This window comes from Triturus cristatus, chromosome 7, assembly GCF_964204655.1.
Source record: "Triturus cristatus chromosome 7, aTriCri1.1, whole genome shotgun sequence".
Lineage (NCBI taxonomy): Eukaryota > Metazoa > Chordata > Amphibia > Caudata > Salamandridae > Triturus > Triturus cristatus.
In genome coordinates, this window is record NC_140590.1 from 346,835,658 (window position 1) to 346,857,566 (window position 21,909).

At 45.8% G+C, this 21,909-nt stretch overlaps 1 protein-coding gene and 1 pseudogene across 2 annotated transcripts in view; both read left to right on the forward strand.

Annotated features, from left to right (window-relative positions):
• PRKCG (protein kinase C gamma) overlaps positions 1-21,909 on the forward strand; it is a 1,134,441-nt gene that overhangs the window by 1,013,985 nt on the left and 98,547 nt on the right. The window lies entirely within an intron of this gene.
• LOC146809631 (small ribosomal subunit protein eS24 pseudogene) lies at positions 17,860-18,305 on the forward strand (annotated as a pseudogene).

The window sequence follows — 21,909 nt, forward strand, 5'->3', positions numbered from 1 at the left end:
GCTACTCTGCCGGAGCCTCTGGGCCCGCCCCACAGCAGGGTGAAGCCATTCCGCTTCTTCTTCGGCCACTGCGGGCAACCATCCGCTCGAGTACTGAAGGGGGGGACCCCGCTCTTCACTACGGTGCACTGCCCGGCTGCCCCCAGACTTGATGCCAGACTCCTGGTTGCCTCGCTGGTTGCAGGGCAACATCAGAGACGCTCCTTCACGGGCGAACCCGCAAGTCTTTCTTTGGGCTGCCTAGACCGCGACTTTGCGCTCTCGGGAGGCGGGTGGGGCGTACTTCTGTTTTAGGCAAGGCTGGTCGTGATGCTGCACCGTTCCATTGGCAGTGGCTATTCTTGCTTTCCCCCCTTTCCAGAGCACAAATCACAGCGGGGGAAGCTCAGCCCAGAACTCGGCCCAATGGTGGTGAACAGGCTGCCAGTGGTATCACTAGCACATGCGGCCTGTTGCAATTAAGGCCTCTGGTGATTCTGTGTGCTCCAACACACTGGAGACTTCTAAAAAGTGAAAAAGCCCTGGAAATTTCCAACAGGCACAATTTTCCAGGCGCTAGGTCTGTTCTTCAGCTGGGAGAATACAGCTTTCCCCATACGCTGCAGTGGGCATAAAAAAAAGGTGAACACTCCTCAGGTGCTTTGCTTTTAACATAAAAGTAGTGAAGAACAGTCCTGTACTACCGTAGATTTCCTTCTCGTGAAGTCTTTTGTGTCCCTGATACTTCTAACAGGAGGCCAGCACACACAGGCCCTTGGAGACTTCTCTCAAGCAGGGGGACACAGCACACAGCAAAGTCCTTGTCCTTTCCTTTGCAGAATCAGGTACTGCAAGCCAACCCCAGAAAGCACACAGAAAAGGGGCAGTACTCCTCCTCCAGCTTCTCCAGCTCTTCTTCTTGGCTAGGGTTCCTACTGATTCACGAGGTAGTCTAATTTACTGGGGTTTTAAGTCACATACTCATATCCCAAAATGTCTTTGATGTCTTAGCAGCAAGGGTCGCTGAACCCAGTCCAAATCAGTTGTGCATTCACTGGTGCAGCATGACCACAGGGGGTGGAGACGGCATTGTGAAAAAGGAGTCTCACCCTTTTCAGGTGTAAGTAGCAGTCCTCCCACAACTCTACAGTGCAAAGTCACTCAGGCAAGACAGGGCACACCTCAACCCCCTCAGGGACTGTCTAGAGTGAATGTACATCTCAGCTCCTGTCACCTACACACCGGAGGCTCAATATACAAACAGCCAGAGGCACACAGAATCATGAAGTAAGAAAATGCCCACTTCCTAAAAGTGTTTTTTTCAAACACAGGATTAAAAAAATACCTTCACCAAAAGGTATGTTAATAAATTCTGAGTTCAGACAGCCCAACTTAATTTTCCGTCCTGTCCCTATTGCAAGTTACACATGTAAAATTGTTACAGTGCAACTCTAATGTTAAGCCTATGCGACAGATGGCCTTTCAATAGTGAAAAACAAATTACACAGTATTTCACTACCAGGACATGTCACACACACTAGTACATGTCCTACCTTTCACATACACTGCACCCTGCCCATGAGGGTACCTTGGGTCTACCATAGGGGTGCCTTACATGTAAGGAAAGGGAAGGTTTCGGCCTAGCAAGTAGGTGCACTTGCTAGGACAACATGGCAGTTCACAACTGCGCGAGCAGACACTGCAGTAGCAGGTCTAAGATATTTACAGGGCTACTCATGTGGGTGGCACAACCAGTGCTGCAAGCCCACTAGTAGCATTTGCTTTACAGGCCCTGGCACACACCGGGCACTTTATTAGGGACTTACCAGTAAATCAAATATGCCAATCATGGATAACCAATCATATCACAATTTATACAGAAAGCATATGCACTTTAAAACTGATCAGCAGTGATAACGTGCCCAAAATCCTATAGCCAACAAAACCAGGGTCAGAAAAATAGGAGGCAAAAGGCAAAAAGTTTGGGGATAAACCTGTCAAAAGGGCCAGGTCTAACAAGAAGCATGTAACCAAGGGTAGGAACTGAAGTGCTAGAGATAGCAAAGGCTAAGCCAAAGGTGGTGACATTAATGCCTCCCTCCCCGCCCTATATTTGACGTCGATATCCTGGTTTCCCAATGAACAGCGATGGCTACCTTAAGGTCAACAGACAGTGCAGTGATTTCAAAGAGTACTACCTTCCATTGGTCATACAACCTTTTTTATCCTATAAAGACTAAAGATAAATATTATAATAATAAGGATAAATGAAACAAATAACATTATAATGTAAAACAAGTCATCATATCGAAAAGATAAAACTTCACATTAAGAAGGTGTGTATCCCCAAGTTAGTGTGTGGTTGTAGAGTAAAGCGACGGCCACCCACAGCCAAATTCAAGCACACAGATAAAAAGTAAATGGCTGTTCTGTGCAGCCACCTTCAGCTAGACAACAAAAGGCTTTTTTCAGATGTCAATTTTGAAGAGTGAAGCAGGGTTATGACCACCACTTGTTGGGGACACTGTCAAGGCACTACGATGGACACTGTGAGGAGGAATTTTCTGACACAGGGGTGGACGGGCCATTCCATTACCCTGGAATATTCCTAGTAGGCTGTGGCATAAAGAGCTCATTCCAGAGCCAGAGGGGCTGCCAAGACCCAACTGTCCAAGCCCCCTAACCCCAGTGCAGTTGCAGTATGGGGCTTGTCTGAAAATCTTTGCTAAGGCTGATTGAGTTTGAAGTGCGCCCCTGCCCTAATAATATGGACTTCGAGCCAAAACCAGAAAGGGACAGTGCACAAGTCAGAGTGCATCCTGCATAGTTGTATCCACACACGCTCCACTTTTCGCCCTAATAAGCAAGCATGCTGCACCAATGCGTTCTTTTTGTGGCAAGTCGCCATATGATTCCACCCAAACTCCCAGTCTGGTGGTGACTGTGCCATGTCTTGCTACTTATGGTATTTCGCTAGTGGTTGCTTGTTGCCTCATCCCAGGAGTCATGGTGCTCTCATCTTCCCGGCCTCATCATAAGTAGCTTGCTGTGGCCAACGTGAACCTTCTAACCAAAACGCTGAGAAAAAGAGCATAACTATGTTGGTCTTCTTTACTCAGTAGCAATAAAGGAAATAAATAAGAAATTGTTACTTTTCAAGTTAATAAGACCATTGCAGAATATTGAAAAATATATAAAATAATTAGAAAAACAGCAAAACAGCCTTATCTTCGGGTGCTGCACTTAAAATACAGAAAGAGGAAGCAAGTTAATTAGGGCTAAAGGTCTCCTGTTCAAAATCACACTTCATTAATGGCGCCTTATTGACAGATCACAAGCTCCTCATGGTCATATATCTTGAACCGGTCCTTCAATATGCATGAGAATATCAGCATCCAACTGCATGGTTGGTTCCCTGCTGTAGCTGTGAATAAATGCTTCCGCGGCTGACCAAAACTTGCCTTTTACTAAGCCTGACCTAAGCATCTTAAACAGGGTTCAAGTAGGTTTGGACTGAGACGTATTAAGTTGGTCTAGTCTTCTTTTCTGCCAAACGATCAACAGGACTGCCATGGAAAGTACACTCTGGCCTACCTCTCTTACCTTCCAGGATATTAGACTATCTTGAGTATCTAAGAGTGCCAAAGACGTTGTAACTTTTGCTTACATATATGTGTATCTTTCTAAGAGACAATGATTGCATATCAGCAATAAAGGACAGGTGTTAAGAAACCTCTTAATGTGTTTCTTTGGAGCTGTAACACTTCTAGAGAAACTGTTATCAATGCAAATAGTAGCAATCAAATATTTCAGGTGAGTAGGCAGGGTCAACATAAATGTATACCTGTGGACCATTTCCTGCCAAATATTTTTTTTTAGCACTGCTAGCACTGCTAGTTTTGAAGTAATCATTCAAATCTGTTTCTTGGTCTATCTTAGAGAGTTAATCTACATCACATTCCTTTTTTACCGGGCTCTGGAGACGAGCAGCGGCCAAGATGAACGACACTATTGAGGAAATATGAATTTTGTGATCAGTTATGTCCCCTATCGTAGACCCCAACGGCTCCATGTGCATGCTATAAGTACATGTATGTTCCCTCCAGTTCCAGTTTTGAAGACGCAAATATATGTGCGTCCACCGTCAACATGTCCTCTTTCAGATCCGCCATGAATGGGTCAGATATTCCATTCCTAAGTATGAAAGGCCACCGACTTTATGTGGTTCACTTTCCACATTTTACAGATTCAGGCGAGTAGGCCCTGAATTCTGTCATCAAGCCTTTTCCTGCCTTCTGCCTCTGAAAGCTCCAGTCCGAGCCTGCATCTGTATCCATGAACTTTGTCCTACTCCCTGCGCGGCTAACGGTGCCTGATCCAGCCTGTTGCCTGCCAAAAACTGTATTTCACCTTCAAGATTATCTGCTCCGCTCCTCATCCGATGCATTCCTGTCTAGTAGTTTAGGTAAACATTCTTCCAGCTACAGTGCAAAGGGCCAGGCCTCACTGTCCTCATGCAAGTAATTCATAGCCCCTGTTACCATGGAAGATTCCTGCCCCCTCGCATCTCATGTAGACACTTAGACGCTTGTACACGCACTAACAGTCAGTATAGAATAGATTTCATCATAGAGACCTTTCCTTTTGGATAATACAGTTCTTTAAACATAAGATATTAGATATGATTTGGGATTAGGTTGACATGACCCCCCAGACTTCTGTCTCCACATGTAGAGCTAAATGTCAAGTCCCCTTCACCCTCTAGTTGCACGTCAATCACACGTCATGCGGCTGCGCGCGCATCTCTGCCAAATATTTCTGCTGACATTGCAGGATTCTCTTATGGATCCACCCACTTGTGACATCATGTATAATGACGTTTTCTAAGTTACGCCTATATGTCCGCCTTTTTTAGTTACGTATGCATATTTTATCTGTATTATCAGCTGTTACGCCTCTTGCATCTGTCTTAATGTAATGCTTTCCATTTAAATACCATTACCTGTCAATAATGTATTGCCTTCCTTCCTGAACCCTCATGGTGATGGTATGTGAAGCCTGCAGTTCGAATTGTAATTCCTTTGTAGAGGAATAAAGCCTTTTAGAACCTCTAATACCACGGATTCTGCCTCTTATATTTACTGAGTTATTCTTACTAGACTTTACCGCATAAAAAATAGTACGGTAATGAAATATTTACCACATAAATTGGCGCCCGAACAGGGACACTTTCTCATCTCACGCGCCGGAGGTGCGTTGCAGGCCCGGTCTCCTGCCACAGCTGAACGGACAAAAACGCGTACCTGCAGGATTTCCTGTATCTCCCTCCGGCCAAGCGGGGGTGACTGAGGCTGCGATCAACACCCAGACGAGGCGGTGAGAAGTGCGAAGTATCCCGACCAGAGCCTAGCTGAGAAAGCAAGATCCGAGGTATACAGAGGCCCACCAGGTTCCGAAGTTCCGAGTCCAGTCGAGTCGAGTCCAGTCCGGTCCAGTTTCAGTTTCAGTTCCGAGGCCTTCCGTTCCGCGCTACCCGGTGAGTACCATTGCCGGGGAGGCATTTAACGTGCACATAGTCTGTGCCGGTCAAGACGGGTTTGGGTACACAAATCCGGTCTGCACTGTTTCAGCAGTGTATCTGTACTGTTTAGCAGTATATCTAGTATGTCTTGCATATAATTAAGTATTATCTAGTGTCAGTAATATGTCAGTAACTAGTTTTCTATTAGTTATTATCGTTCGTTAAACCTGTTAAATGTTAAATGTTTTAAATACGTTCTACATATTATGGTGTGAATGATTGTTCATCATTGTGTTTACTGTATTAAGTGTGTTTAAGATTAAGTAACCAGATCTAAAAATGCCGCTCTTTTCGAAATTAAGACAGATCAAAACTAGAAAAGGGGTACTCGAAGAAGCTGTTCCCATTCCACCTAGGGACACTCCAGGATACTTTATGTATCATAAGCATGGCCTAGATGCCGTATTATTTCTTGATTTATGGGTGGACTACACCAAAGAGTTACCAGAGAGTCAGAGATGGCCCGCAGCGGGGACCTGGGATGCAGATTGCATCATGAGAGTAGAAGAAGAATTATGGAAAAAGAAAGCCAGACAGTCACAGAAAGATGCCATTGAATTATGGCGTAAAGAATCATATAGACGTACAGAAAAAGCGCTCAGACAGGAAGAGAAAGGTAGGGAGAATTCAAATAAAGCCCGAGAAAATCTATTAATTGAGGAAGGTACCCGAGTAAAATCAGAACAAGTAGATAGACAAAGAAACACTCTTATGAATGGTATGTATCCTCTTCTGGCCGAAGGGTTACCTAAGGCTACCCCGGAAATACCAAAAGACTTAACTCCTCCATTGCTCCCGATAAAAGCACATCCCAAAACACATCCCAAAACAGCAATGGACGTTTTCCTTTCCTCCTATTTAGATGACGTAGCTCCCGAGTATGCTAATACCATACCACACACACCGCATGACGATGGTGTTCAACGTCAAGATCATCCGTCTGTATCCCCGCAACAACAAACTCCTACGCCCATTCCCACAGGTCCATCCGTTTCTACTGTTTTTCCCGCATCTACAATTTCTATCTTACGCCCAACGAATCCTTTTTTGTCCAGCACCTCAGATGGTGCTACAGGAGGTACGACAGACATGTTTGCCACACCGCCGCGAAATAAACAGACCCTTAGAGATTTAGCACTCCAACGTACACCCCAACTAGCGACATCCGACATGTTTAAAGAACAGCTTGTGGATTGTAGATACGATCCAGTACCAGGTAAACAGGACAGATTGCTAATATCATCACTACGTATACGACGAGCTACATTGTATTTAATAACGATACCAGGAATGGTTGAACACCTAGACAATATATATCACTTTGTCCAAACAGGGCGAGGTCCAGAAAGTATTAACGAAGCTATGGAATACCAAAAAGTGGATGTCCAAAGACAACTACTACGTTTTTTCATAAACTGCGTGATTAGGAACCAAGACAGGCCTGGGGCAGATCATGATACCATACAAAAACTTGCCAAATGGGGTCAGAACATATCAGACGAGAAACATGATAAACAGGCGTGTATAATCGCCATGTATCGAAATATCCGCAAGGAAGTAGAAAGAATACATAAAGAAAGACGAGAAGCAGACAGAATGGAATCAGAGGAAGAGGAGGAGCAAGAATCAGAACAATTAGAAACGATAGCTTACGTAGGTAGAGGAAGACCCCATAATAATGCTAGAGGCTTTAATGATCCGATACGTCCAATACGTCCAGAATGTAATAGACATTTTCAAACTCCTATATTAAATACAAGATCCCCTGAACACCTATTCCAAGCCGCTGATAAATTACTCCGAGATCGAAGGGGGTACCATATGCTGGATTCCATGGACGAACAAGAATTAGCCAGGTCAGCAGTACAATGGGCTGACAGTCCCAGTGAATACAGTGATGATGCACTAGCACACACGTTTCTGAATCTTGCCCCAGACGAACAGCGTTTAGCTAGTATATACATGATTCAACACCTCCTTATATTGTATAAAAGCCAACACTCCGATCCAGGACCCTTACCTGACATATTGACCGAATTACTCACGAATAAATGGAGAGGGTCAGGTACTGATTTGATTAAAGAAATTCTAGAATTTCGAAACCAGTATATAGCTTTCGTGTGCCCAGAACACGTTCCAGTTCCCATTATGGGAAGAAAAATGTATCACATAGATAGACAGAATCCGTTACGCGAAGTACACCCAATCAGAGGTGAAGATAATAACTTTACACGCGTGTTTGTGTACACGCCTATAACTAAAATTGAATTATTAGAAATGAAGAAAGTAGTACCCAGCCATGACAAAGATCCAGCAGGTTTCCACCGTGAGATAAAAGACATGTTACTCATGGGAGAGTATACCTACCCCGACATTATGAAAATATTAAAAGTATTAATGCCTGCCGGTATTTACGAGAAACTCAAAGAAAAGGAATGGGAGGTGGGAGACCAAAAGATAGATTGGACAGCATTAGAAAACGAAGAAAAGGCCCGAGCTGCAGGAGCAGGGCTTGGGGAAAAGACTACAGCACTACCAGGATTACTAGTGCAGGTATTGCCACGTTTATTAACTACAAAAAAGGAGGACTGGGGTGCAATCTCAGCCTGTAAGCAAAAGCAAGATGAAGACACTAGTGATTTCTATTCCCGATTTGAAAAATGTTTTGGTATTAATAGTGGCATAAAAGCAAGTAGCGAGTCATATCCACATCTGTTTGTGACAAAATTAGTTGAAAATTCCCTACCGCAAGTTAAGAATAGAGTATTGAAATTTGAGAGTACCTGGCAAGGAAACACCCCGTCACAGATGTTACAGATGTTACAATATCACCACAATAGAATTAGAGAAGAACAAGAACATGAACAAAGACGTATGAAAGATACAAAAATGAAAATGCTTGTTGCTCAGTCAGTTCCAGCTGATGGTCATCAAAAGGGTGATTCAACAGGTCCAGTTAAAGGGACATGCAACTATTGTAAACAACAAGGTCATTATATACACGATTGTCCAGTCCTGAAACATAATATTGCCACAGGTAGAACCCAGGAAAGACCGCGTCCACCTAGACAGGATCAGAATCAACAACAAATCCCTCAGCATGCACAACCTAGGTCAGCTCCGCAACAACTAGCTCCGCAACAGGCAGCTCCACAACAGACCGTAGCACCACCACAAGCGCAGCCTATTGCTGCCACACAAGCAACAACACAACAGATGTATCAGTATGCACAAGCAGATTATCCCGATTATCAGCGATACACATGAAATAGCCTAGAGAGGGAAGTTGGCTTACCCCTTATTGAGGTTCCTGTAGATCAAGAGGGACCTTATGTACATAGTGAACTATTAGGGGAAGACAGAAAGTTTTTACTTGATACAGGGGCAAGCAGAACAACTATACGACGCAGTGAAGTTCCAGGGGCACCCCTCTCAGGCTCACAGAATATTTCCCTTGGATTCTCAGGAAAGCCTATCATTAATGAAGTAACGCAACCTCTTCCACTTACGGTTGGTCCATTGACACGAACTACAGATTTATTGCTTACTAAATCATGTCCAGAAAACTTGTTAGGTATAAAAACATTGAAAGCTCTAGGAGCTATAATATGTTGTTCTCCGGAAGGAGTACGACTATTTTTACGTGACTTTAAAGGTCACTACGTGTCCAGAGACATGGATCACCGGCTGCAGAATTTACCTACACATTTATGGGCACAAGGCCCCACTGATGTTGGTTGCATGAACATTACACCATATCGTGTCACACTGAAAACAGGAGTAGTACTACCACGAATGCGACAATACAAGTTACCACCAGATGCTGTTGTGGCTTTGCTGCAAATCATTGACGAGCTCATTGCACAAGGAGTGGTTGTAGAAACCGACTCCAATGTATGTAATTCCCCAATAATTCCGATTCTTAAAAGAACGGATCCAAAAGCACCACCAGTATATCGATTAGTTATTGATCTGCGCGAATTAAATAAATGTATTGTACCACAATACCCTGTGGTCCCAGATATCTCTTCATTACTAACAGCTATTGACTCAGAAGCAACGTTCTTCACTGTAATTGATCTCAAGAATGCTTTCTTTAGCGTCCCAATAGATCCGGAAAGTCAATATCTGTTCGGATTCAGTTTAAATGGACGAAGTTTTAAATTTACACGCGCACCTCAAGGATTTACAGAAAGCCCCAGCATCTATAGCCAAGCACTGAAACGAGAACTTGACAGTATCCACATGCCAGTCAACACTGCCTTGCTTCAATATGTCGATGATCTGCTGATCACCGCCCGAAGCGAACCTGAATGTGAAACAGCGTCACTGACGGTTTTAAAATTTCTGGCCGACAAGGGGCACAAGGTGTCCCCTTCTAAGCTACAATTCTGTGTCCAGCGAGTTGTTTACCTTGGGCACTCGCTGTCCAAGGAGGGAAGACAGCTTACACCCGACCGCATCCAGTTAATTGCTACCATGTCACCACCCAAGACACAAAAGGAGGTGCGGGCTTTTATAGGTCTCACTTCATACTGTAGGCAGTGGATCCCTCAATATGCATTTCTAGCAAAACCACTCATCCAGTTGACAACACAGGAGGCAGCCACATCGATTGTCCTCCCTTGGACTCAAGAACATACACATGCCTTTGAAAGCTTAAAGAAAGCTTTATGCCAAGCACCTGTTTTAGCAACACCATGTTACAGTAAACAGTTTACACTCTTTGTTACAGAACGCGACGGTACTGCCTTGTCAGTACTCACTCAGGAACAAGCAGGATCACACAAACCATGTGCTTATTTCTCTAGTACATTAGATCCAGTAGCTCAGGCTCTTCCTGCGTGCCTGAAATCAGTGGCAGCAACAGCTTTAGCAATCAGACAAAGCGATGCCATAGTGTTAGGACATCAATTGACAGTACAAGTACCACAGGCAGTAGAGGTTCTCTTGAACCGCACACAAACACAACACTTGACTATAGCGAGACTCACCGGTTACGAATTGACATTGTTTCAGCCACACATAGAAATCAGACGTTGTAATACGTTAAATCCTGCCACACTTTTGCCAGTAAATGGAACAGATCCATTAGCACATGATTGTATTGAAGTCATTACTATCACGACGAAACCCAGACAAGACTTGACAGATATCCCTTTATCAGATCCAGACTTGACATTGTATGTAGATGGTTCATGTATGAGAACAAGTACAGGAGAGTTAGTGGCCGCTTACGCAGTCACAACAGACACTGAAGTCATTGAAACAAATTGTATTAACACTTTGTCAGCTCAAGCAGCAGAGCTCATCGCTCTGACACAAGTCTGTATCCAAGCCAAAAATAAGAAAGTCAACATATACACAGATTCACGTTATGCATTCGGAGTCGTCCATGACTTCGGCGTACTGTGGCGAGAGAGAGGTTATTTAACTTCTCACGGCGCCCACATCCAACACGGACCCCTCATTCAAGCCCTATTAGACGCGATTCATTTACCTACTGCAATATCGATTATGAAATGCAAAGCCCATACAAAAGTCACCGATATCATTTCTCAGGGTAACGACCTAGCTGACAGAACAGCTAAACAGACTGCTCAGAACCAGACTCATATAACTGACGCGACAAAGACAATAGGTCTGACACCAACACATTGCATGACAGTTAAGGATCCTGCCCTTGATGTAATTGACATACAGACACATGCTACACCAGAAGAAATAAAGAAATGGACTGAATTAGGAGGGATCCAAACGGATCAAGGATGGATGACGAAGGAAAAATCTATATGGTTTCTTCCCGACTCCATGGTTCAAGTCATCATTAACACAATACATAGTCCAGCGCACCTAGGAGAAAAAGCTATGCTAGATAGTATTCAACACATTTGGTTCAACAAACACTTGCGAGCAGCAGCCAAACAGAAAGTACGTACCTGTATGATATGTTGTCAGTTTAATCCAGGTAAAAGCATCCCCGTAGAGCAGGGTGGATTTCAACCTCCCGATCATGCTTTTGAAGCCCTCCAGATGGATTATATCCAGATGGAACGATGTCGAGGATTCAAATATGTTCTCGTAGTTGTTTGTGCTCTTTCCCGTTGGACAGAAGCCTACCCGGTTTCAGATTACACTGCCCCGACTACTGCCAAACAGTTAGTTCGAGAATTCTTCCCACGGTATGGTTTGCCACGTGTTGTCTACTCAGATAACGGCCAGCCATTCTCATCCGAATTAATGAAACACGTTTCACTTTTGTTAGGCTACCAATGGAAATTCCACTGTGTCCGACATCCTGAGGCAGCAGGTCTCGTGGAACGCCATAATCAAACTCTGAAAATTAGATTGTCCAAAATATGTAGAGAAAAAGGTGTCGATTGGATAGTAGCCTTACCAGTTGCGCTCTTTTACATGAGAATGGTAGCACATTCTCGAACAGGGCTATCCCCGTACGAGGTGATCTTCGGTAGACCACCAAATATGTGGGGGACGCCTATACCTCGCAAAATCACTGATGTTGACTGTAATATGCTGACAGATTACCTGGCTTCCTTGATGTCTGCACTACAATCTTGTCGTTCACAGGTAGCTGCAGCTTTTCCCGATAACACTGAGGTGAAGCCCCATGACGTGGTTCCAGGTGACTTGGTTCTGGTACGGAATTTCGACCGGAAGACCCAACTGGAGCCTAGGTGGAAGTCGCCTAAACTTGTTCTACTAACAACAAGGACAGCCGTGAAGATCGAGGGACGTAAAGGGTGGTTGCACTCGAGTCATATCAAAAAATTTTATGGACTACCGTCCAGTGTGAACACTCAGCCCTGCATGCCCTCACAGACAGACTCAAAGCTCCCCTTGGTTGAACCAACAAAACACGAACTTTATAAACTGAAATTAAGGTCTAGCAAGTCAGACAATTTGATTGTTTAAGTCCTCTCCAAGGTGAATCGGTTGAATTTGTCTCTGACATGTATCCTCTAGACCGGAATAGAGAAAGAAATCGACAGATGCAACTTAAAAAGCATGCGTATTGTAAATCACTTCGTAGTCACTGCACAGTAACATTATTAATTTTGTTTTTCTAAGTCTTCTGATCATCATTTCTAGTATATTACTGCATATGTATTACCCTATGTCTAAACGTGCTTACAATGTTACTGCTGAACATTCTTTTAGTGAATTACCTCCGCATGAGTTGTCCTATAGATTTGCGCTGCGCAACAACACATTCATTAGTATGTTACATCATTCCCACCAGACCAGCAATGCTACAAATTGTTGGATATGTGGCCGACTCCCTCCCTATCAGAACTATAAGGGAGTTTTGCCCCTCTTTCCATATCCGTTCACACACAATGGCTCCTGTGGAGCATGGTTTAGTTTGATTAATTCCCTAGATTCAAATTCCGCAGTTTATCAATGTAGGAGAGTAGGGTCTGCAATCCTATGATCACCCAGATTTTTTGCTTTTGCTTCATTGGTTTACGACTTTCTCCGGCTGTGGGCCTGCCAATCAGACCCACAGCCTAGCTGTTCTCTCTCGAAATTAATACACATGTACATTAGGTGCATCCACTAATTGGAACTGGGCCGCCTTGTCAGTCCCTGTCTCAGCATACCACAGGTATCCAGGGCATCGGTGTACCCAGGGCCTACCAGGGGCTGAAGCATGTATTATGCCACCCCTGGAATGGCCGCCCAAATCTGACACAACTGGCTGCACGACAGCTGGGGCCACGTGGTGTAATCACCCGTTGCTGTAGGTGTAGTATTCCTACACCTAAACCCTAAAATGGACACATGGATTCCTATCAGTCACTCCTATAGCTGGCCTTATCAATCCTGAAGGCAGAGTGCAGGGAATCATGTGGGACGGTGCTCTGGCGCGAGCTGAGCCCGTCGACGGCTTGCGGAACCAAGTCCTAATAGCCGTTCCATGGTGACGCGGGCCAACTACTTTTAATGCAATTGCTAACTTTGGCCTCACCTCACCTATACATGTCGAGTAAGGTGTCATACGAATGGGAATACGAACCCCTCGCCAGTCCTGGTGACGGGGTTAGCATTCCCCCCTTTTAGAGGGACACGACATGGAAGTAACCTTGAACCCCGGTTAAAGTTGACTCAAGCCTCAGCATCACAAAATGGATGCTGCCACCAGACACAAGTCTGACCTCCTGCTGCTGGGGGACCTTCCAGCAAGGGGAGCTTGGACAAAGGGTTTCCTGTCGAGGGCGGTGTTAGCACCGTCCCAGACAGGGTTTGTGTATCCCAGGTAGGCAGGGCTGAAAGGAAGGTGATTGCAAGTGGCACCCCGGTGCTCACTGTGCATAGCCCGGCTCAAACCAGTTTCGGGGGCACACCAGCCCCTGAGCTGGCGCGAAGCCGGACAAAGGATAGGGGTGTAACCACCCCCCTCCTGGCTCCACCCATAGGTAGAACCTAGTCACGGGCCAGCCCCTTTTCTTAGAATAAAGGTAGGAGCGAGTCCCCTTCCCAAATTGGATAATCAGATAATCGGATAACTCCGAATCACGAACCACTTTCCACGAAAGGAACTCTTGACTATTTCTGAAGACTCTCCCTTGTGGCTAAGGAGTAGCCACCCTGCACCAGCAGGCACCACCTAAGCGCTTGCGGTTTGCTGTACGTCTCCTACGGATCAAGACTGCCCAGCTCGACGAGACCCGAGTTCCCTGCCATCTCTGACCTTTTACCTACCTCATCAGCCCAGCTGAGAGTCGTAGGTGTGACGAGACCTGCGGGACCGGCTATCTTCAGAACCTGCACGACGCTTATCTAGCACGCCCACCGAGGGACCCTCGAGTGAGTGCACCTAGGGTTTGAGAAGCCCTAAACCCTGAGCAGCTCCAGCATCGAAGTCTGTCTCCCCAGCATCCACGAGATCTGCGTGGGGGCCCTTCCGCTCCTTGCTGTTCACCGCGTTGTCCGACCACTTGCCGACCGGCTTGTGGCCCTCTTCACGACGCACCACGTTTTGTTTCATCACTAGTCTGGTTGCTCCAGACTGGCTCTTGCTCCCCTTCAACAGAGGAGTACCACGGACCCTCCTGGTCCACTCCCGACGTCATCTTGACTCCCCCGCTTGGGTTGCCACTGCCAAGATCCGCTGCCCCTTCCTGGGCCCAGCATCATCGACAGCAGACACCTTCGTGGGACAGCTCGCCCTCCATCCTGGTCGCCGCCGCGCCTCCTGGTCCGAGGAACAGCCGAGTCCGACGTCACCCACTCACCTGGTCGAGGTGACTTCAGCCGGTACCCCCCTGGTACCCACACGATCGCTGGCTGGCGGTTGAGAACTGAGTCCCCTCTGCTTTCAGGTTTCCTTCATCACCGATCCAGGCTTGGATCGCTCTGAACATCGTCACTGGTCGCCTGCCAGCAACTTCTTCTTTCAGGCTCCTGAGACTACACGAGGACTCCCGACATCTTGCCGAACTTCACGCAGCCGCAGCCTCCGGGCTAGGTAACTCGAGCATCTCGGTGCTCCATCGCCGGTTCGCTCTACAAGTGTCCAGTTCCTTTTTCGTTTAGTCCCACTGATCGGATCACTCCGGAATCAGTACCTCCAGACTCTAACCATTCGCATTTCACTGTTAGTGTAGATGGTTTCTCGTGCCCCTCGGGCATTTGTGTAAATTGTGCAACTGAAGTATTTTCCTAAGAGTTTTGTAGTGTGCTTAGCTCCCTGACTCATAAAGAGCCAGGGTAGTCTTGTTATAAATAAATATCCTTTTATTTTCATAACAACTTGTGTGGTGTCCTTTCACTTGGTGTTCAAGGGGTATATGTGATGGTAAACAGCTGGCTTAACACGCCCTCTAGAGTTTAGCCTAAGACTGCTCGTATCCACGCTACTAGGATAGCTGGTCTAAAAGGTTGACTTACAACCAATCATCAATAAGGGTCGTTTGGAATGATACACAGTGATCACTAGAATAGTGAGCACTACATATCAGGCCAACTTCTCACAATCAAGACAACTGGGTATGGGGAAACCTGAACCTAGTTTTGCTTAAAGTCTGCTACCCTAACAAGGAGGGACTTCCCAAAAGAACAGGAACTGATCTAGAAAATGAAGTATATGGATTAGGTAACTTTACACTTAACCTCATGATCCTGAACGTTGAATCTGAAACTACACCAATCCTGCCCGCCATGTCAGTATTCCCAGTTAAAGGAGAATTATGTGTAAGAAAGAATGGTTCCATACACATGGGCCATAGTAAATGCACCACTGTAATAAAATTCAGTGATCAAGGCAAGTCTACATTTAGAGCTTCCCGTCATTCCTACTTCATATGTGGCCAGACCGCATATATACGTCTACCTCTAGATTGGGATGGTACCTGTTACATAGCATTCCTTCTGCCACCTGTTTCGCTAGCTCCTCCTGATTATCATAGAAATACCCATTTAGTACACAATAGACAGCAGAGAGATCTCCCGATTGTCGATTACACTGAAACGGCATGGGAGCAATACACAGATTTCAATAAAGGTTTCTTTCCCTATATAGGTACAGTCACTAATAGTAAGCTGATACGTAGATGAACTAGAACCCTTGAAGCAGTAGTGAACGAGACTACTTCCGCCTTAGGCAATTTAACAGAAGAGCAGTCTGCTATGCGGATTGTTGTGCTTCAAAATCGTCTTGTCCTTGACGTCATCCTGGCCGATAGGGGCGGAGCTTGTAGGGTCATCGGATCAAGTTGCTGCATTTTCATACCAGAAAATTCGCCGTCAGTATATAAAGCCATAACCCGCCTTCATAAGATTATAAGCCAGATACACCAGAGTCCAGGCACCTGGACTTGGTCCGGTTGGTTCTGGGGCGTGTTGTCCGCCTGGTGATGGAGGATCCTATCCTTCCTAGGTATTGGCTTCCTCATACTATTCAGTTGCTGCTTATGTCTACAATGTGGGCCAGCGATTTGCGGCCTGTGTGCCACATCGTGTATCCCACCTCCAAGTTTTCGTTCAAAATCCCGGAAGAAGAAAGAAGAACAAATGATGCTATATGAACAGATCGATGGATTGATGAAGATCGATATCACCTGAGGGTCCGTAGGGGACAAGGAGGGAATGAGGAAATATGAATTTTGTGATCAGTTATGTCCCCTATCGTAGACCCCAACGGCTCCATGTGCATGCTATAAGTACATGTATGTTCCCTCCAGTTCCAGTTTTGAAGACGCAAATATATGTGCGTCCACCGTCAACATGTCCTCTTTCAGATCCGCCATGAATGGGTCAGATATTCCATTCCTAAGTATGAAAGGCCACCGACTTTATGTGGTTCACTTTCCACATTTTACAGATTCAGGCGAGTAGGCCCTGAATTCTGTCATCAAGCCTTTTCCTGCCTTCTGCCTCTGAAAGCTCCAGTCCGAGCCTGCATCTGTATCCATGAACTTTGTCCTACTCCCTGCGCGGCTAACGGTGCCTGATCCAGCCTGTTGCCTGCCAAAAACTGTATTTCACCTTCAAGATTATCTGCTCCGCTCCTCATCCGATGCATTCCTGTCTAGTAGTTTAGGTAAACATTCTTCCAGCTACAGTGCAAAGGGCCAGGCCTCACTGTCCTCATGCAAGTAATTCATAGCCCCTGTTACCATGGAAGATTCCTGCCCCCTCGCATCTCATGTAGACACTTAGACGCTTGTACACGCACTAACAGTCAGTATAGAATAGATTTCATCATAGAGACCTTTCCTTTTGGATAATACAGTTCTTTAAACATAAGATATTAGATATGATTTGGGATTAGGTTGACATGACCCCCCAGACTTCTGTCTCCACATGTAGAGCTAAATGTCAAGTCCCCTTCACCCTCTAGTTGCACGTCAATCACACGTCATGCGGCTGCGCGCGCATCTCTGCCAAATATTTCTGCTGACATTGCAGGATTCTCTTATGGATCCACCCACTTGTGACATCATGTATAATGACGTTTTCTAAGTTACGCCTATATGTCCGCCTTTTTTAGTTACGTATGCATATTTTATCTGTATTATCAGCTGTTACGCCTCTTGCATCTGTCTTAATGTAATGCTTTCCATATAAATACCATTACCTGTCAATAATGTATTGCCTTCCTTCCTGAACCCTCATGGTGATGGTATGTGAAGCCTGCAGTTCGAATTGTAATTCCTTTGTAGAGGAATAAAGCCTTTTAGAACCTCTAATACCACGGATTCTGCCTCTTATATTTACTGAGTTATTCTTACTAGACTTTACCGCATAAAAAATAGTACCGGTAATGAAATATTTACCACACTATGACGGTCTGAACCAGGAAGTTCATGACCAACAGACTTCTGCAACGGAAGTAGATGGTCATTGATATTCTTCACCCTGGAAAGGCCACAGTCCCAAAGTCTGAAATCCGGGATAAGATAGCCAAAATGTACAAAACCACCCAAGATGTAATCTTTGTATTTGGCTCCAGAACTCACTTTGGTGGTAGCAAGACAACTGGCTTTGGTATGGTTTACGACTCTCTCGACTATGTAAAGAAGAATGAGCCCAAGCACGGGCTTTCTCGGCATGGGCTGTATTAAAAGAAAAAGACATCCAGGAAATAGCGCAAAGAACATAAAAATACAATGAAGAAGGTTCGGGCACAGCAAAGGCAAATGTTGGTGCTGGCAAAAAGTGAGGTGAAGAATGTTATCGGAAGAATTGAACCTCCTGGTCATCATGTCCGTTTAGACAGTGCTCGACGTTCTCTCTAATAAATAATAAATCTACACCACATTCCAAATTGATGTGTGCTTGTGTAAAGGACGTACTCATTTTATGATATGGAGACAACCAGTTTGTGGATTGTACAAAAAAAAAATGAACCTATCACGAACAGTTGTCATGCTGTAATGTATTTCAGAGTAAAGCTTGGTCTCCGCTACCGTTAAACTGGGGTTGTCTAGGGGCATGGCAAAATCCTATAAAGTCTAGCCATGGCATTCAGAGCAACAACTAACTTTGTTTTTAACATTTTTCTGTGACCGTTAGTTCCCAAAGTAACAGAAACCTGCCCCTAATTATGCTTAGGATTTTACCAAGTTTAGTTCCTTACCCTCCGGAAGTAATGCATATTTAATTATCTTTAGCCAAAGCTTTGAATATGGGTTTTGCCTAGATTTAGTGGGTTCAGAATAGTATTATGCATTATATTCATAAGGGTGTGTTTGTTACCATATAGTACAACGGGAAAAGGAGCAGATGTTGTTGGTGTCTTTTAGTGTTTCATTGAGTAAACCTCTTTGGAATTCTCCATTCATTTTTGATGTCTGGCTAACTAACCTTCAGTAGGAGACTATTAAAATTGGGCCAGAGAAAATATTTGTCCTTTGAAAGCTTTGAGGGTGCTCTTCAGTCAGGTGTAGCTTGGTTCCAGTGGCACAGTGAGCATGGGATCCATGTCTGAGCATAACCTTGGCCACTTAGGACATAACATCAAACAAACAAAAGGTGATAGGAAGAATGCTTGCAAAAAGTCTAACCACTAGCGATTGCTCATGGTAGCATTCCAACTCATTGTACTTTTGCCCAGCATACCACCTCAATTTGGACCCAACCATTTGCAAATCATTCTCGACCCTGTTCCGATAGGAACTATTCAGCCTGAATTGCCAGGCCAGGTCTTCCCTGAACTGGAACACTAGTGGCAACTCAAGACTGGTTTTGCCCTGATTCGGGCTCTTCAGCTAGTAGTAGCTTAATTCCATTGTCAAAGTGAGCATGGGACCCATGACTGGACATATTGTTGCCCACTTATGGCATTACATCAAACAGATAAAAGGTGGCTGGACAATGCAGGGAGGCCCGGTGGGGCAGGACAACTACACGGACAGCAGCTTCTGGGGAAGTATATGGACAGCTGAGAGTGGGCAGGAGGGAATGGAGAAGTGCACAGGCAACACAGGGTTGTGTGGGGGTGGTGAACCACACACTCAAAGATGAGTGGGAGGGTGTGGGCGAACACACAAGTACAGCTGAGGGTGGGTGAGAATTCCTGGGGAAGCAGAAATCCAACTTAGAGTGGGTGGGAGGTGCTGGGAGAGCAAATGTACAAGGTGGTGGTGGAAAACACACAAGTAATGCGCCCATACACCCAGGGAGAGACCAGCACATGAAAAAATAGGAAAGTCTATGGAAGTTGATGAATAAGAATCAATTAAATGAGAATGACAGTGAAACCAACCAATGGTAAGCAATGGTCGGAATATGAGCCCATTTTAAGATTACAAAAGGTCTCACAGCAGACAGTGCATACTTTTATCATAGGTGAGACCTAAACAAATGAAAGAAAAGGGTTTTAAGGGTAATCATTCTTCTGCAAAATAATTGTACATTTACAAAGGCAAAAATGCCTTCTCAAATAAATAACTAAAAATCCATAAAGCAATTATAGAACTACTCTTGGAAAACAGTGACTTTTCAGATTCTCAAGAGTACTCCTTGACTTCTATGTGAATTCCAAAAAGTTGGAAGTCTATTTCAAACAGTGTCGTAAACCTCTGGCAGTAAATGTAAATCTTTTTAAACAATCATGCTCAAGATGTTTATGACAGAGCTTCAATAATTTTGTCTCCGAGAACTGTGATATTAGAATTGCTATTGTCTAGCTCACTTGAGTCATTCCTCTGAAACCCGCCTGGGTGGCTCCTGCATTTGCTCATGTACCAGCCTCTCTTCCAAGTTCAAAGGTCAAAGTTCAGAAAAGAAGTAGCTCTGAAAGGTGTACTGTATCATGTGATGTGAATAGCAGATGTTACTACTAATGACTTTGCAGCACTGCATTTAGATGGCCTGCTGGGACTTGCCACCTGCCAATCAGCTCAATGTTCAGGTGATACACCTGTACCTCATTGCCCAATCCCTCCAGCAGGCGGAAAGAAGAGTGCATAAGGAGAGAGCCCACGTGTATAGATGATATTTTTTTTTATAATTAATACTACATTTTTAAATATGCCAGCACACTTGAATCAATGTTTATCTAGTAAGTTTCAAGTGGTTGAAAGGTAATGAGGCTGAAACGGGTTCTCACCGCCAAGCTACTTCAAAAGGTAGTACTTCCACCCTCCGCGCCTGGACTCCGATCAGCACCGAAGACACCGTCCGCATGATGAACTCCGTCCACTCCGGATCTCCGACCGACCCCTGCCCTCACCACGTCTTCAACAAGGCAGACGCTGTCATCGCACCCCACCTGCGGGACATTATCAACACCTCCTTCAACACCGCCACCTTCCCTGAGAGCTGGAAGCACGCCGAACTCGGCGCTCTACTCAAGAAACCTACAGCGGACCCCACCGATCTCAAGAACTACCGCCCCATCTCGCTCCTCCCGTTTCCAGCCAAAGTCATCGAGAAGACCGTCAACAAACAGCTGGACGCCTTCCTCGAGACGAATGGGTCCCTAGACCCCTCACAGTCTGGCTTCCGAGCCAACCACAGCACAGAGACCGCCCTCATCGCCGCCACCGACGACATACGAGCCCTGATGGACAACGGAGAAACAGCGGCCCTCATCCTCCTAGACCTCTCCGCGGCTTTCGACACGGTCTGCCACCGCACCCTAGTGCAGCGCCTCAGCAACATCGGAATCCAGGCGAAGGCACTGGATTGGATCATCTCCTTCCTCGACGGAAGAACACAGAGAGTCTGCCTACCACCATACAAGTCAGAGGCCACCGAAGTCATCTGCGGCGTCCCTCAAGGATCCTCGCTGAGCCCCACCCTCTTCAACGTCTACATGAGCCCCCTCGCGGCCATCGCACGCCAACACAACCTCAACATAATCTCCTACGCCGATGACACCCAGCTGATCCTCTCCCTGACCAACGACCCCGCCGCCGCCAGAGCCAACCTGCACGATGGGATGAAAGATGTAGCCGAGTGGATGACGACCAGCCGCCTGAAACTGAACTCAGACAAGACGGAGGTCCTCATCCTGGGCCCCTCGCCCTCCGCCTGGGACGACTCCTGGTGGCCCCCCGCCCTGGGCACCGCACCCAAACCGACGGACCACGCACGCAACCTGGGCTTCATCCTGGACTCCTCCCTTTCCATGACCAGGCAAGTCAACGCCGTCTCCTCGACATGCTTCAACATCCTACGCATGCTACGGAAGATCTTCTGGTGGATCCCCACCGAGACCAGGAAGACCGTCACCCAGGCCCTCGTCACCAGCCGACTGGACTACGGCAACGCCCTCTACGCCGGTACCACCGCCAAGCTCCAGAAGAGACTCCAGCGGATCCAGAACGCCTCAGCCAGACTCATCCTCGACATCCCACGCAACTGCCACATCTCCGGAC